Source organism: Staurois parvus, unplaced genomic scaffold, assembly GCF_062004578.1.
Source record: "Staurois parvus isolate SC_StPar_1 unplaced genomic scaffold, SC_StPar_1.0 ptg000928l, whole genome shotgun sequence".
NCBI lineage: Eukaryota > Metazoa > Chordata > Amphibia > Anura > Ranidae > Staurois > Staurois parvus.
In genome coordinates, this window is record NW_028318724.1 from 209,626 (window position 1) to 224,701 (window position 15,076).

The 15,076-nt window shown below is 39.7% G+C and overlaps 1 protein-coding gene across 1 annotated transcript in view; it reads left to right on the plus strand.

Annotated features, from left to right (window-relative positions):
* Nucleotides 1-417: 417 nt before the first annotated feature.
* The window catches only part of LOC149441978 (serpin B6-like), a 53,543-nt gene continuing 38,884 nt past the window's right edge, over nt 418-15,076 (plus strand). Inside the window, exon 1 of the mRNA XM_089656679.1 lies at nt 418-495. The gene's annotated coding sequence lies outside the window, so the exon portion shown is untranslated. The remainder of the gene's footprint in view (nt 496-15,076) is intronic.

The window sequence follows — 15,076 nt, forward strand, 5'->3', positions numbered from 1 at the left end:
ATTCTTGCATCATTTTTGATAACGCACCAAGTTGGGTGGTGACAATTATATCAATTACTTCTCACATGAAAGTATTAATTCTCCAACCTACTTCTAATAACACAACATACAAGAGCAATGATGTCTTGTGTAGTTCACATATTCTGAGCTGGCATCACTTCAATCATGAACTCAGATTAAACAATGTATCTTCCCTACAAATTTCTGTAGTAATTCCTTCGCCATTAGCCAGTCTCCTCACTAGATTTCAACTACTTAAATTTAGTTCATACACCAAGAAGCTTTGCCAAATAAACTAGTTAAAGTCATTCACAAATCACTCTAGAAGCTGGAAGGGCAGGATATATCCAGTTTGCACCAGATCTATAGAAACTGGGTGACTAGAGTTGTTCAAGCAGGTTTTCCCATTACCGGAGCCTGGGAGATTCAGCTAGAGGTCTGTCAGGGAAAGCTGTATAGGGAAACTGTGCCTGAGTGATCTGCTAAGGCTGAACAGTGAGTACCACCAGTGGCTGGTTGTTGAATCATACCACCAACATTTTGGTTTTTTAAATGGGTAATCCTGGAATCGGGCCTCACCCTGATGTTCCTTGATGGCGTTGCATGATTTTGTGCCTGCATCTGCTCCTAAAGCTGGCAATGAAACTCTGAGGGGAGGGTAGACATTTTCATACAAACCAACCTGTACTTGAAATCTTGTGAACCATGACCTCCGGTTTCTGGAATGTTCATGTTATACTTTTCCTTGAATGCCCAGGAAATTTTAAGTAAAACTGATAGTTATGTATTATCTAATGTTTCGTTGGGCAAGCTGATATAATGGACATCGGTATAGTGAGAGTAGATAGAATGTATTCAAAGGGGCACAATACAGCCCAGTGTAAAATCATATAGTCATTAGAGAAATCTCAGATTTCAGTTCAATCTTTCATGTGAGGAAAATCCTGAAGGGAATGGGAAAGCACCGTCTTGTACACTTGCTTTGTAGTGAGAAGAAGGTTGGCACATGATGGCCATCAGAGGTGGGTAATGGAAGCTTTGGGGTTTATTTACTAAAGTCGGTTTACTCAGAATCTTGTGCTCTTCTGCATAGAAACCAATCAGCTTCAAGGTTTTATTGCCAACGCTTGATTGAACAAGCTGAGGTTGGAAGCTGATTGGCTACCATACACAGCTGCACTAGATTCTGAGTGAACCATTTTTAGTAAATAAACCCCTTTATGTCCATATTGCTGTCCTTGCCTAGGTCTTGCTATATCATTCTCTGCCCCATTCGGCATCTCCCTGTGCCGGTTACCATCTTTTGTCTGGATGACTTTGTCTAAATCTTTCCCTGCTGGTCTACCCGTGTCTGTGTGCCCCGAATTCTATCCTTAATGTTTCTTAATAATATGCCTATCTAAATTTCCCTTTTTGTTTTCATACATCCCTACTGTCTCTACATGCCTCATATGTGTATCTTTGTCTTTAGGGTTAGTTCACACCACAAAAATGCACTCTGAGTGCGTTTTTTCTTACAGTTCACACCGCACTCCATTTCAGTGCGTTTTTGATGAGTTTGCTGTGTTCCAGTACAGCTCTGTGCAGAAAAAATGCAGCATGTTCTACTTTTTTTTCCACACCGGAAATTGACTGGTGTGTACTTGAGCCATTGGAATATATGGAAAACACCATGCATGCATTTTTGATGCAGGAAAAAAACGCACTGGACTGTGTCTGGTGTGAACCAGCCCTTAATGTTTAATGTCTTTAATGTGTGAATGTAACCTATTCACCTATATGAACACTTTTATATCTACATTTAAGCTCAACAATATTTTGATTGTTACAGACGGCAGGTTATTTTATTAAGACAATGAAAAACATAATCAGGTTGCTTTATGTAAATAAAAGTAATCAAATCCAACTTTCCACAAATTAAAAAAAAGGAATGCTGAATGGCAGGATGAATTTCTACAAAGCAGATTTGCAGTGCAAATTTCCTGTCCTATAGTTAGTTATCTGCAATGCAATCAGACGCGTTGCTTATGTTCTGGAACAATAAGTGCAATTTTTAAATTCAAACATTCTCTCACATAATATAAAACATCATTAGAAATAAAATACAGCAAAATCATTTAGCACTGTGTTAAATTTTCAGACCTGATGTCATTTTTATATTAGGAACTAAGTGTACTAAAATTTAAGACATTATATTTATATCGTCTTATGTAATAAGAGAATATTGCTAAACTATTCAGCACTCCTAGGTCAAAAGGAGTGGTCAATGCTTTAAATGGGAGCTATGCAACAGCATCTTCTAGACTTTTTACATATGGACTCATAAAGAAAAAGCCTGTAAGTATAACCATTTCTAATAGATCTCAGAATATGCTGAACATCTGCTGGATGAAAACCTGAGAATGTTTCCCAGAGCTGCCGACTAATTGATACTAATTGATGTGTTTACTTCATTTAGATATTTCTTGAAATATTTGATATTGCCCCGCATGTTACTGCATACTGAATGTTGCAATGATAACAAAAAAAGTTTAAAAATGCTTTCTTGAGATCTTTACATCTGTGATGTATTTTCAGCTATTACAAGCAGTCTCTCTTAGTACGTGCCATTTGTTTTTTTTGCATGCTAGTCTCATCGAAAGTGAAGAGGTTACTAAAGTTACAAAAATTCTCATATGGCAGAATAAAAGTGATGCAATGTATTGTAATATATTTGTATTGTATTAATAGATGACAAATGATACGACAAAAAATTTTGTGCTTGTCCCTTCAAGTATTTTTGGTCTATTGCTGTGTACTAACGATCAGATTATCATACCATCTCCTTGAAATCGGCATTTTTCGTACGATTTTCTGATTGTGTATACAGGGCTTAAGAATAACTATAAATACTCCTCTGGCTTTAGAGAATAGGGGCTTTCAACAGAGTGGACCTATTTTGGTGGAAGGTCTGTTTTAAATGGTGACAACAGTCAAATATCCCTGTGAATGTGCACAAACTCAGAAGCTCATAGCTTATGTCCTTCTGGACAGGGTGACTTACAGGAGGAAGATTAGGGGAGTCAGAGGCAGAGCATTGTCACCCCATAACCAGGGGCGGACTGACAACTCATGGGGCCCCCGGGCAATAGGGGCTCATGGGGCCCCTGTGTCCTTGCCGAAACTCAAAAAAGCCTATGCAAAAGGTACCAGGGGCATCTCATAGGGCCCCCTACTGACCCCGGGCCCTCGGGCAGTGCCCGAGTTTCCAAATGGTCAGTCCACTCCTGCCCATAACACAAAGTGCCCAAACAAGGACCCGTATATCAGTATCACCAGCTTTTATTTTTATTAAACTAGTGATTATAATAATGTTATGCTTCCTAACTGATATCACTGTAAAGCTTGTATGCGATTTTAGTGGCTAGGTTTACACGTGCTCTAACAAACTATACTGGAATTCTTCGAATTGCAATGCTGGGGTACATTTTCTTATGCACTATTCCTGTATGCAGAGATCTGCACACAGTTGATTGATAGCTACTCTTTCAATTGTAAATGCTTTAGCTACTTTTCTATTATTTAGGGGATTTTCCTCTTTTTTTTATTTTTTTAGGCTATAGCTTTTAGGTTGGGATTTTTAGAGTGCATCAGGCAGTTGTTACTGACAGTCAGTTGAAGAGCTGTCTTTATTTCGCAACTCCTTAGTGCATCATTTGAAAAACAAAATGTAAAAACTGTGCAACCAAAACACTGCACACCCAGATGCACCACAAGGCCTGCCATAACCTCATATACCCAGAAAGGTGTTTGGTCATTACTCAGTTAAAAAGAGAAAACAGGTGGCGCACACACCTAGTGCATTATCCAAGGTTTATTGTAGGAGTAAAAGAACAATAAAAACATACTCACAGACGAAGCATGTATCTAAAAAGCATAGAAAAATGACAATGGCCACAATGGCAGGCAAGGTGATGCCTGACAACAGGCATCATTGGCAAGTCACCTACTTTCCATCCATTACACATCTGCATCAGAAGCTGGTCATCAGCTCTGAGGAAAGGGATTTGTCCCCGAAATGCGTCAGCCATTTGACCGCACTGACAGTGAGAACACCTTGCTTGCCGTTGTGGCCATCGTCATTTTTCTATGCTTTTTAGATACATGCTTCGTCTGTGAGTATGTTTTTATTATTCTTTCACTCCTACAATAAACCTTGGATAATGCACTAGGTGTGTGTGCCACCTGTTTTCTCTCTATCCAGTGGCTGGTTTCCCCGTCTGAGGAGGACTGCACCCCTGAAGCATTTCCTTTGGTTGTCGCTGTCCTGGTACCCTTGGCTTTCCTTTTGGCTGTGCATATCCTGAGGAGCTGGAGAGTACATACGATTACTCAGTTAAAGTAACACTAATGGCTTGTTTTATGTATAATGCACACACACACATATATATATTGTTTTTATTAACCACTTGCCGTCCGGCCACTGCATATAAACGGCCAGACGGTGGCAGTCCAGGGGTGGGTTGCCATTCATAAACGGCACCTGCCTTTTTGGACTGTGCGTGCTCCCTGGGAGCGCGCAGCACCGCAATCCAGTACCCGCTGTGTCCTCCAGACACAGTGGAACACCTATCATCGTATGGGACCTCTGTGTGAGGTCCTGATCATGTGATCCCTGATTGGCCAATCAGTGATCACTTGCCAGTGGTAAGCAAGATGTCACTTCTGACATCATTGCTTACTACGTGTGAAATCTGTGAATGATCACAGAGGTCACATGGTACAAGGCTATTCCCAACAGCTTTGTACCATGTGACAAGCTGTGACCAATCACAGCTCACACAGTAGTTCTCAATGGCTGTAAGAATGCAGCCAGAGATAAAGAGAAATGATTGCTTTTACAGCCTTTATGGGTATAAAAGCAATCAGTGTAAAAAAAAAATAAAAAATCTTCATCACCCCCCACAAGCAGTACAGTGTCATCATGGTGACACTGTACTGCTAGGATAACACTATGTAAAAAAAACCAAAACCATAAATAATATAAAAAAATAAAATAAAAATGTAACAAAAAAATTAAAAAATTATAATTTTTGGTTATAAACTAATTTGGTTTTTTTTTTTATAACTGAATACATTTTGGCCAATATTTATGATGAAATATTATTTATTTGCAAAATTTTATAAGAAAAACACTTTTTTTCAAAAATTTTGGACTTTTTCATTTATAAGGCAAAAAAAATTAAAATCCCAGTGGTGAATAAATACCACCAAAATAAAGCTTTATCTGTCTCAAAAAAATGCTAAAAAATTCATATGGGTACAGTGTTGCATGACTGCGCAATTGTCATTCACAGTGTGATAGCGCTGAAAGCTGAAAATTGGCCTGGACAGGAAGGGGGTAAAAGTGTCCGGACTTGAAGTTGTTAAGATCACATGGATCATGAAAAGGTAGATATTATATCATGGTGAACAATTTTCAATTATAAAAATAAAATCAAAACATATAAAAACAAAAAACCTTCTGCGTTTTCCACTTAGCTGCGTGAATGACTAATGAGCCAGATAAAACAGGCGAAAACTTCTTCTGTATTCATTTATGGAAAGCCCATGTAGAAAATCCAGGTAGAAGCAAATCTTCCATATTTTGAATCTATATCCTTTATCTTTTAAGATATCAAAAATAAAATCCTTTTCAATTCCTCTAATATGGTGGTAGAGGCTTGTGTAGCAAAACTCCTGGAGAATAAATAAATGAACAATGAATACATGAAGCCCCTGAAATAACTGTGTTACTGTCATTAGCTTGCTGCTTCAAGGTGATTCCTAAAAAACAGGTTGAAGAGGTATAATCTCATTGGAATCAAAAAATTGGTTGAATATATTGTGCATAATAGCACTCAAGCCTTCATGTGATATGCCTAAAATGGGCTCCACAAATTTCTCTTTAAAGTAAGAGCAAGTGCGGTACCTTACAGGGATCAGGGGCGGACTGACCATTCGAGCACTGCCCGAGGGCCCAGGGTCAGTAGGAGGCCCCATGAGATGCCCCTGGTACCTTTCATTGGCTTTTTCATAGGCTTTTTTGGGTGTAGACACAGGGGCCCCATGATCCCCTATTGCCCGGGGCCCCATGAGTTGTCAGTCCGCCCCTGACAGGGATAGATAGGACTAATGTCCCATTTTGCATAAAAATGCTAGTGAGATAATACTCAATATTCACCTATAAAAGGCCCAAAAATTTTGCTCACTAAGAGTGCATGAATTCCCAATTGCGGAATGAGGTATAATAACCCCGTAACACTGTTAATAGCAAGGTATGACTTAGCTCTATTCAAAAGGTACTTGCCACCGGTGAAAGTGAACTAAGCCACTTATATTTGCAAAAAACTCCCGGGAGTTGTGTGTATTAGTGGTTTTCCGTCTTGCCACGTGTTTATCCAAGATGGAGACGCATGGCTTGCTTCTTTCCCCTCATGGACACCGCAGCATGGAAGAACTGGGAGGGGATAACTCGTCCATTGCCTTTTATAGTGCATTATAAAAGGCAATGGACGAGTTATCAAGCCATGCGTCTCCATCTTGGATAAACACGAGGCAAGACGGAAAACCACTAATACACACAACTCCCGGGAGTTTTTTGCAAATATAAGTGGCTTAGTTTACTTCCACCGGAGGCAAGTACCTTTGAATAGAGCCAAGTCATACCTTGCTATTAACAGTGATACGGGGTTATTATACCTCGTGCCACAATTGGGAATTCAAGCACTCTTATTGAGAGAAATTTTTGGGACTTTTATAGATGAATATTGAGTATTATCTCACTAGCATTTTTATGACAAATGGGACATTAGTCCTATCTATCCCTGTAAGGAACCGCACTTGCTCTAACTTTAAAGATACATTTTTGAAGCCCATTTTAGGCATATCACATGAGTGCTATTATGCACAATTAAGACTTTCCTATTATATTCAACCAATTTTTTGATTCCAAGGAGATTATACCTCTTTAACCTCAGAATCTATATAAATGTAAAATTCATCAGTGGAAACGCCATGGTTTCTATTATGGTAATTAAACACTCAAGTCATCCATCTTTATGATGTTTTTTAAATAGTTACATTAACATATGTTTGTTCATTCTAGAAGCCAAACCACTGTTTTTTAATATCGGCCTACCGATAATGGCCACACACTATGAATCTACAATTATTCACCCATATGATTTAATGACCTACTAAGAAGGTAATAATCCACTATTTCACACAATGCTTTTTTGAAGCTATTTGGTTGTTATTTAGGAATCACCTTGAAGCAGCAAGCTAATGACAGTAACACAGTTATTTCAGGGGCTTCATGTATTCATTGTTCATTTATTTATCCTCCAGGAGTTTTGCTACACAAGCCTCTACCACCATATTAGAGGAATTGAAAAGGATTTTTGACATCTTAAAAGATAAAGGATATAAATTCAAAATATGGAAGATTTGCTTCTACCTGGATTTTCTACATGGGCTTTCCATAAATGAATACAGAAGTAGTTTTCGCCTGTTTTATCTGGCTCATTAGTCATTCACGCAGCTAAGTGGAAAACGCAGAAGGTTTTTTGTTTTTATATGTTTTGATTTTATTTTTATGATTGAAAATTGTTCACCATTATATAATATCTACCTTTTCACGATCCCTGTGATCTTAATAAATACAATTTGCATTCACTAATTCAGTGATTATTACTCAACATTGGATTTGTAATATACCGCTTTATGGCAGGTCTGCTCTTGTCAGCTGCTAATTTCTATTTGTATAAAATTAAGCACCTAGGTATGCAGACTGCTTCTAAAAACAATTGTGAAAGAATGGGTCGCTCTCAGGATCTCAGTGAATTCAACGTGGTGCCCTGATAGCTTGCCACCTGTGCAATAATTTCCTTGCTACTAAATAGTCCACGGTCACGGTCAACTGTATTATAGCTAAGTGAAAACAACTCAACTGGGAACAACAGCAACTCAGCTACGAAATGACAGAGCGGGGTCAGCGCATGCTGAAGCGCACAGTGCCCAGAAGTCACCAACTCTCTGCAAAGACAATAGCTAAAGACCTCCAAACTTCATGTGGCCTTCAGTTTACCACAACAGTGCGTAGAGAGCTTCATGGAATGGGTTTCCATGGCCGAGCAGCTGCATCCAAGCCTTACATCACCAAATGCAATGCAATGCGTCGGATGCAGTGGTGTGAAGCACGCTGCCACTGGACTCTAGAGCAGTGAAGACATGCTCTCCGGAGTGATGAATCACGCTTCTCTGTCTGGCAATCTGGCGAACGTGTCTGGATTTGGCGGTTGCCGGGAGAACGGTACTTGCCTGACTGCATTGTGCTAACTAAAAGTTTGGTGGAGGGGGAATTATGGTGTGGAGTTGTTTTTCAGGGGTTGGGCTTTACCTCTTAGTTCAAGTGAAGGGAACTCTTAAAGTGTCAACATACCAAGACATTTTGGACAATTTCATGCTCCCAACTTTGTGGGAACAGTTTGGGGATGGCCCTTTCTTGTTCCAACATGACCGCGCACCAGAGCGCAAAGCAAGGTCCATAAACACATGGATGAGCAATTTTTTGAGTTGGAGGAACTTGACTGGCCTGCACAGAGTCCTGACTTTAACTTGACAGAACATCTTTGAAATGAATTAGAGACTGCTGAGACTGTGAGCCAGGGCTTCACATCTGACATCAGTGCCTCACCTCACAAATGTACTTCTGGAAGAATGGTCAAACATTCCCATAGAAACACTCCTAAACCTTGTGGACAGCCTTCTCAAAAGAATTGAAGCTGTTATAGCTGCAAAGCATGGGCCAACTCAATATTGAACCCTACAGACTAAATCTGGGATGCCAGTTCACGTGCATGTAAAGGCAGGTGTTCCAATACCATTATAAATATATATACAGTACACAGCATAAATGAGTACACCCCTTTTGAAAAGATTAGATTGTCATCAATATCTCAATGAACACATGAACAATTTCCCAATGTTTGACAAAACTGAGTTTTATAGAACATTTGTTTAGCTTATTACATGAAAGTAAGGCTAATAATATAACTTAGATTACAAAATCTTCAGTTTGACTCAAATTGATGCAAAAATGAATACACCCCACAACAAAAACTACTACATCTAGTAACTTTCAACAAAAAAACTTTGTTGCGCAATTGTCAAACACTTTTCCTCCTATAAATGCTGCTGATACTCACGTGTTCCCATATCCCATATATTTACCTGCTCTGTGCAGTGGTTTTGCACACAGCAGCACCAATGATCCTCTTCTTGGGTCCCCCTCCTGGCCCCTACCCCCTGTTGAGTGCTCCCACAGCAAGCTGTTTGCTTTGGGGGTGCTTGTGTGTATTTGCTCCTTTGACCTTCAGCCTTTACAACCACTTTAAGCATACAGTATATAAGTAAGTGGTATTGATTTTATCAGCAACATTTACAGTGGTAGTATGGTGTTCATCTGTGATCCAGGTCTGATTAGTTTTATTAAAACTAACAAAAGTGACTCTATGTGTGGAGGGATTTTTAAAGTGACACAAACTGATGTTTATACACAAATTTCATATGTAAAACATTGTCCACATTTTATTGTACATTAAAGTAGAACTAAAGGCAAAACTTTTAAAAAAAATTTTGGATAGAGCAAGGAAGGGTTATAACCCCTGTCAGATTTTTTTTCGCCATCTGTGTCCCATTGCAGAGATTTCCCTTCACTTCCTGTCACATAGCCAAACAGGAAGTGAGAGGAAATCCCTGAAAACTAAGGGAATTCCTTGAGGCCCCCAGATCCCTGGAATTAGTGTCGACATTGGAAAATTTCCCCTCTATTACTTTTCTGGGGACAACCCAAAATTTGGATTTTCTTTTACTTTTACTTTCAATGATAATGATAAACAGGACAAAGAGAGAGGGTGAATCTCCCTAACGGGGACACAGGCAGCAATAAAAAATGACAGGTGTTCTAAACCATCTCCACTCTGTTCAAAATAAAAAAAAGTTTTGCCTTTAGTTATACTTTAAGTTTATAAAATACACATAAAATTGACATTACCCTAGGTTCACACAAGCGTTTTCCGCAGCGTTTTGCAGAAACACACTACAGTCCATTTAACATGTTTTCCTATGGGACAGGTTCACATGTCCGTGTTTTTTGCTGCCTTTTTGCCATGTTTTTCATTCATTTTTTATGCGTTTTACGGTTAGAGGAGAAAGACGTGAAGGAGAAAGGGGAAAAGGTGAAGGAGTAGAGGTAGAAAGAATGAAAACGTGGCAGCACCTCTACCTTTCCTTTTGGGATAGTTTGTCTTTTTTGTTTGTTTGATGGGCCTTATTTGTGGAATGGTGGGCAGTCTATGGCTGTAGGAGTCTATGTGTATTTTCTTCTGCTTCCTGTCCTTCTACTAGCCATATAATCCACCCCCTCCACCATTTATTGCTGCTGGCAGCCTATAACCATAGGGTTTCCCACAGTAGCTATGCCTCAAGTGCCCAGTCTATAATGAAATAAATAAATATATATATATTCTATATAATTATACAAATGGCTGCACTGAGCCCTCCTCCATTGGACAATGGCCTTCAGTAGTTAATGAACTTCAGCAACTTACAACTTCTCTAAAAAGGAAAGAGAATGCTTTCAGATTCTCCCAGGTCTTCCACTGCTAGTGTCCAAATAGCATCTATCACCCTCATCCTTGTCCCTCGGCCTGCCATATAGTGCAGTTTGTGAGTGAGAGGTTGGGGGAATCCACTCTAGGGCACACCCCCCCCCCAAATTTCTTGTTTCCTACTTGTGATATTTTGATAGTTATTTATTAGTCACCCCAGCTTCTTGTTACTATCCTATATGCTATTGTTTTAGATTTTGAAAACTTTTATTATTCACATGTACTTAGAAACAAGGGCGACACTTCTGATATGTTATACTTACAGTATATCTAACTTGTAATCTGAGATTACTCATACTGTGCCTTTAGGCATGCATATTGTTTCATGTACATGAAGTGGTGTGAAGTTTTTGACTCTATGCTGACATGTACCTTGTGATTGTGTTGAAGGAGTTACTAAAATTAAAAATAAAAAAAAATACAAAATACTTCTGAGTGGCAAAGCACAGGCATTGCATGTTCTCTGCTATATGCAGCTCAATCACTGCATCAATACCAAAAAATACATTAAAAAACCCCAAAAACTTAAAATACATTAAAAAAAAATAACATAAGTAAAAGAAAAGAAAACAAAAGAACATAAATTGCAGATCGGAATCATACACTATGGGGCAACTCAGGCAAGAAAATTTCCACTATATTATATAGAAGAGGAATTGGAGTGCAAATAGCTTGGACAAAGTGGGGCTCAGAAAGTTTTACTTGGTGGTTATTTTTTTGCAGCTTCAGATGGCAGTTGATAGCAATTGCTATCTGGGGCTGCACTGTCCAGTCATTATAAAACATTTGTGGCTATTGTCTTCCAAATATACAATCTCATTTCTATTTAAAGCAGAGCTCCACCCAAAAGGGAAAGTTCAGCTTTAAGGACTGCTCCCCTGCTCACCATTAAGGATTGGCACCTTTGGGGGGTGGGGGGGGGAGCGGGTACCCGAATTTGACAGATATCCGCTCCCACTTCTGGTCCGATCGCCTAGGCGATCAGAAGCGGAAGGTGTCCGCCCTCCCTGTAGTCTTTTGGGACATGTGACAGGTCCAAGAAGACTACAGGACCATTCATGAAGCGCAGCGCTACTCGCAAATGCGCAGTGGGTACCTGGCTGTGAAGTCGCAAGCTGTCACAGCCGGGTGCCCACACTGAAGATGCCGGCCTCTTGGAATACAGGACAGCCGGTGAAACGGGCTGCAGGGGACACACAGCGGGACTGAGGGACAGGTAAGTGGCATTTTTTAAAAGTCAGCAGCTACAGTTTTTGTAGCTGCTGACTTTTATTTTTTGACAGGTGAGTGGAACTCCGCTTTAAAGATAAATTCTGTCTCATTTCTTCCTCCTATACTGGGACCTAGCCAACCTATATACTTACTGTTCAGCAACTGAACAACATCTCTGTATTGTCCTTCAGATAACACATTCTAATTTTTATAAGCCACTTTCTACCAAACCCATACCTAAAGTCTATATTTTGAATGTTTTGGGAATAATTGGGGATATGGGGATGGGAGGGGGTAAAGGCTTTTTTTCAGACTAAAAACAATAGATTGGGGTGTTATTGCTTTGTTTAAAGCCAAGCTAAATGTGAAATTTAAAAAATCAATTACACATCCAAAACATGTGATACGTGTATAGTGTCACTGACACCAGGGGCGGACTGACCATTGTACAAGTGTTTGACTGAGACAGAAAAATTAAGTTTTGAGCTCCTTCAGGGAACAGAGACTGGTACACAGGGGCGGACTGACCATTTGGAAACTCAGGCACTGCCCGAGGGCCCGGGGTCAGTAGTGGGCCCCATGAGATGCCCCTGGCACCTTTTTCATAGGCTTTTTTGAGTTTGGGCAAGGACACAGGGGCCTCATGATCCCCTTTTGCCCGGGGGCCCCATGAGTTGTCAGTCCGCCCCTGACTGACACTGTCTATGAAAAATGTGCTGTTCTCTAATACCCAAGTAAACAATATAAAGGATAAATTAAAGGATTGCTATTTTGTTCATGTCACCCTCTAAGTCACAATAAAAGTCCCTCTCCCCAGTGTACACTAATAAAAAAAAAGTTTTGTTTTATTAAATGTCCCCCACTGCAGTGCCCAGCTACCTATGCTCCTTTTTGGCAATAGCTTGTCTGTTAGCCTTGAAAGTGGCCAATATTTAATACCAAGAATCGCCCCCTACACATTTCAGTAGGGTTTGCTGCTTTGTTCAGGTTTTGTGGATTTCAAGTAGGATTTGAGGAAACCCCTGCAAATTGAACCCAAGAAGATTTGCTCAACCCTTGTGTTCCATGATCAGTGTTCACTTACATTGGTGTTCAGTGGTCAGTGCCCATTTTTGTTGCTTAGTGTGCCCACTTATTTGGTAATCAGTATTCCTCTTTATTGGTGGTCAGTGCAGCTCAGCTGGTAGTCAGCAAACCCCCATTGGTGCTCAACACTTAGAATCTGGTGCAGCTGTGCATGGTAACCAATCACCTACAAGTACTGCAGCTGCTGACTTTGATAAAAAAAAAAAATTTACCAGCACATGTCCAGTGCTGGCTTCTGGACAACTGATTCTTCACAGGGTTTCTGTTCCTGATAAAGAGAAAGTTGGTGGTAACAGCATCACAACAAGGTGCTAGTTTCCGAAAAAAAGATACTTTACTTAACAGGGAAGTGAAAAGATGCAAATAAAAGGAAATTTATTGTGTTTGATGGTCCGCATTAATTAAAGAGTGTTGCAGAGGTCCCACAGGCTGGAATGATACAGGCAACATCAGGCTAGATACCCCTCTGTTCAGGGCTGATTGTATTGAACAGTGCAAGCAACTTTGGCAATTTGGTCTCCCTAAACCTGGGTCACATTAACATGTTGTCTGGGCCCAGCAATGAACATGCTTTATAGTTATACAAGTTTGTAAACTTTCTGTTGTAATAGAAGCAATCAGCCAAATAAAGTTGCATAAATAAATACTTGAGAACCAAAATTACATATTGCTTTCCCTTTAATGTTTTTAAAGGTGCCACCACGTAATTGGTGTTGAGAATGCAACAGCATGTACTATATAGTATTGTGTGTTAATATCACTTGACCAGTAGATGGCACTGTACACTAAGGTTACCAAATGTGCATATGTGTAAAACTTGTTGGTTCTCTCTCTTCCTCTCTTCAAAAACCAAGATTTCTGCTGAAATGTGTTCTGTATGTTTGCAACTTAAGCCACACAAGTAAAACAGAGTTCTGCCTCATCACAGGCTACCAGTGTCTTCTCTAACACATAACCAACAATTGGTTTATCTGCCTTTTCAACCAAAATAGGGACTAGTTATTTGTTTTTAACCATAAGTGGCGCACTCTACCGGTCTTAATTCAGAATGGAATGTAACCAAGGACAAAAAAAATGAATGAAAAAAAAATTGCAAATGTGCACAGTACTCTTTACGTAGTGATTACAGATCTTCAATTAAAGGACACAGATCCACAGGAAAAGGTGACCTGAATCCAGTAGCTCCAGAGAGTGGAAGGTATTCATATAATAGAACAATGAAGAAGAGAAGAGTGCAAGGATCTCTTGCAAGAAAATGGTACATTTTTAGGTATAAAACAGCATCTCTGGCCAGAAGAAGGCAGTCAGTAGAAGGCAGAAGTAGAAGACAGTCAACAGTATGCCATGACCAGTGGTGAAGATGGCACCTCTGGGAGAGAATGGGTGCAAGCTGTGTCCAGATGGAGGGCCAGGATTTGCATTGCAAGGATATACGTACATCACTATTTCAAGCCTCAGGAGCAGTGAAAGCATTACAGTATGTATAGCATTGCTGCAGGAAAACGACAGCAAAGGACTGTAAATAACAATTTAAAAAATCAGAAATGCTATAGAAATTCATTAGTAACATATCTTAAAAGATGGTAAGTTAACATGTCTAAAAATATAAATAATAAATAATAGATTGTGCTGAATTATAGCAAAAAAAACGCCACTCATATAAGTTTGGGAAAACATGTCCTACAGAGGGGGGCAAATGTATAGGGAACTGCATAAGCCTTGTTCTTAAGGAGCAGATACTGTACATTGCAATGATCTTAATAAGTGGAGAGGAAAAACACAACAATGTCTGACATCTTGTTGTTGGCAACAGGGAGTAAGACAACAGAATATTGAAAAAATTGTCATAGAGGGTACCTGCAATGGTAATGAGGTTTGAAGTACCCCAAAACTGGATAAGAAAATACAGGTTGTTGGTTTAAAATCTGCAAGCCCAGGCAACGCCAATTTAAAAAAACAGACATCTTTGCTTTGATCCCCACCCCTGTACATGGCTGGAGTACAGTAGTAATGGAATGGAATGCATCCCCTACCCCCAATAACACAATCAAGGTGAATACACAACCAGAGACCTGCCGTCAAGCTTC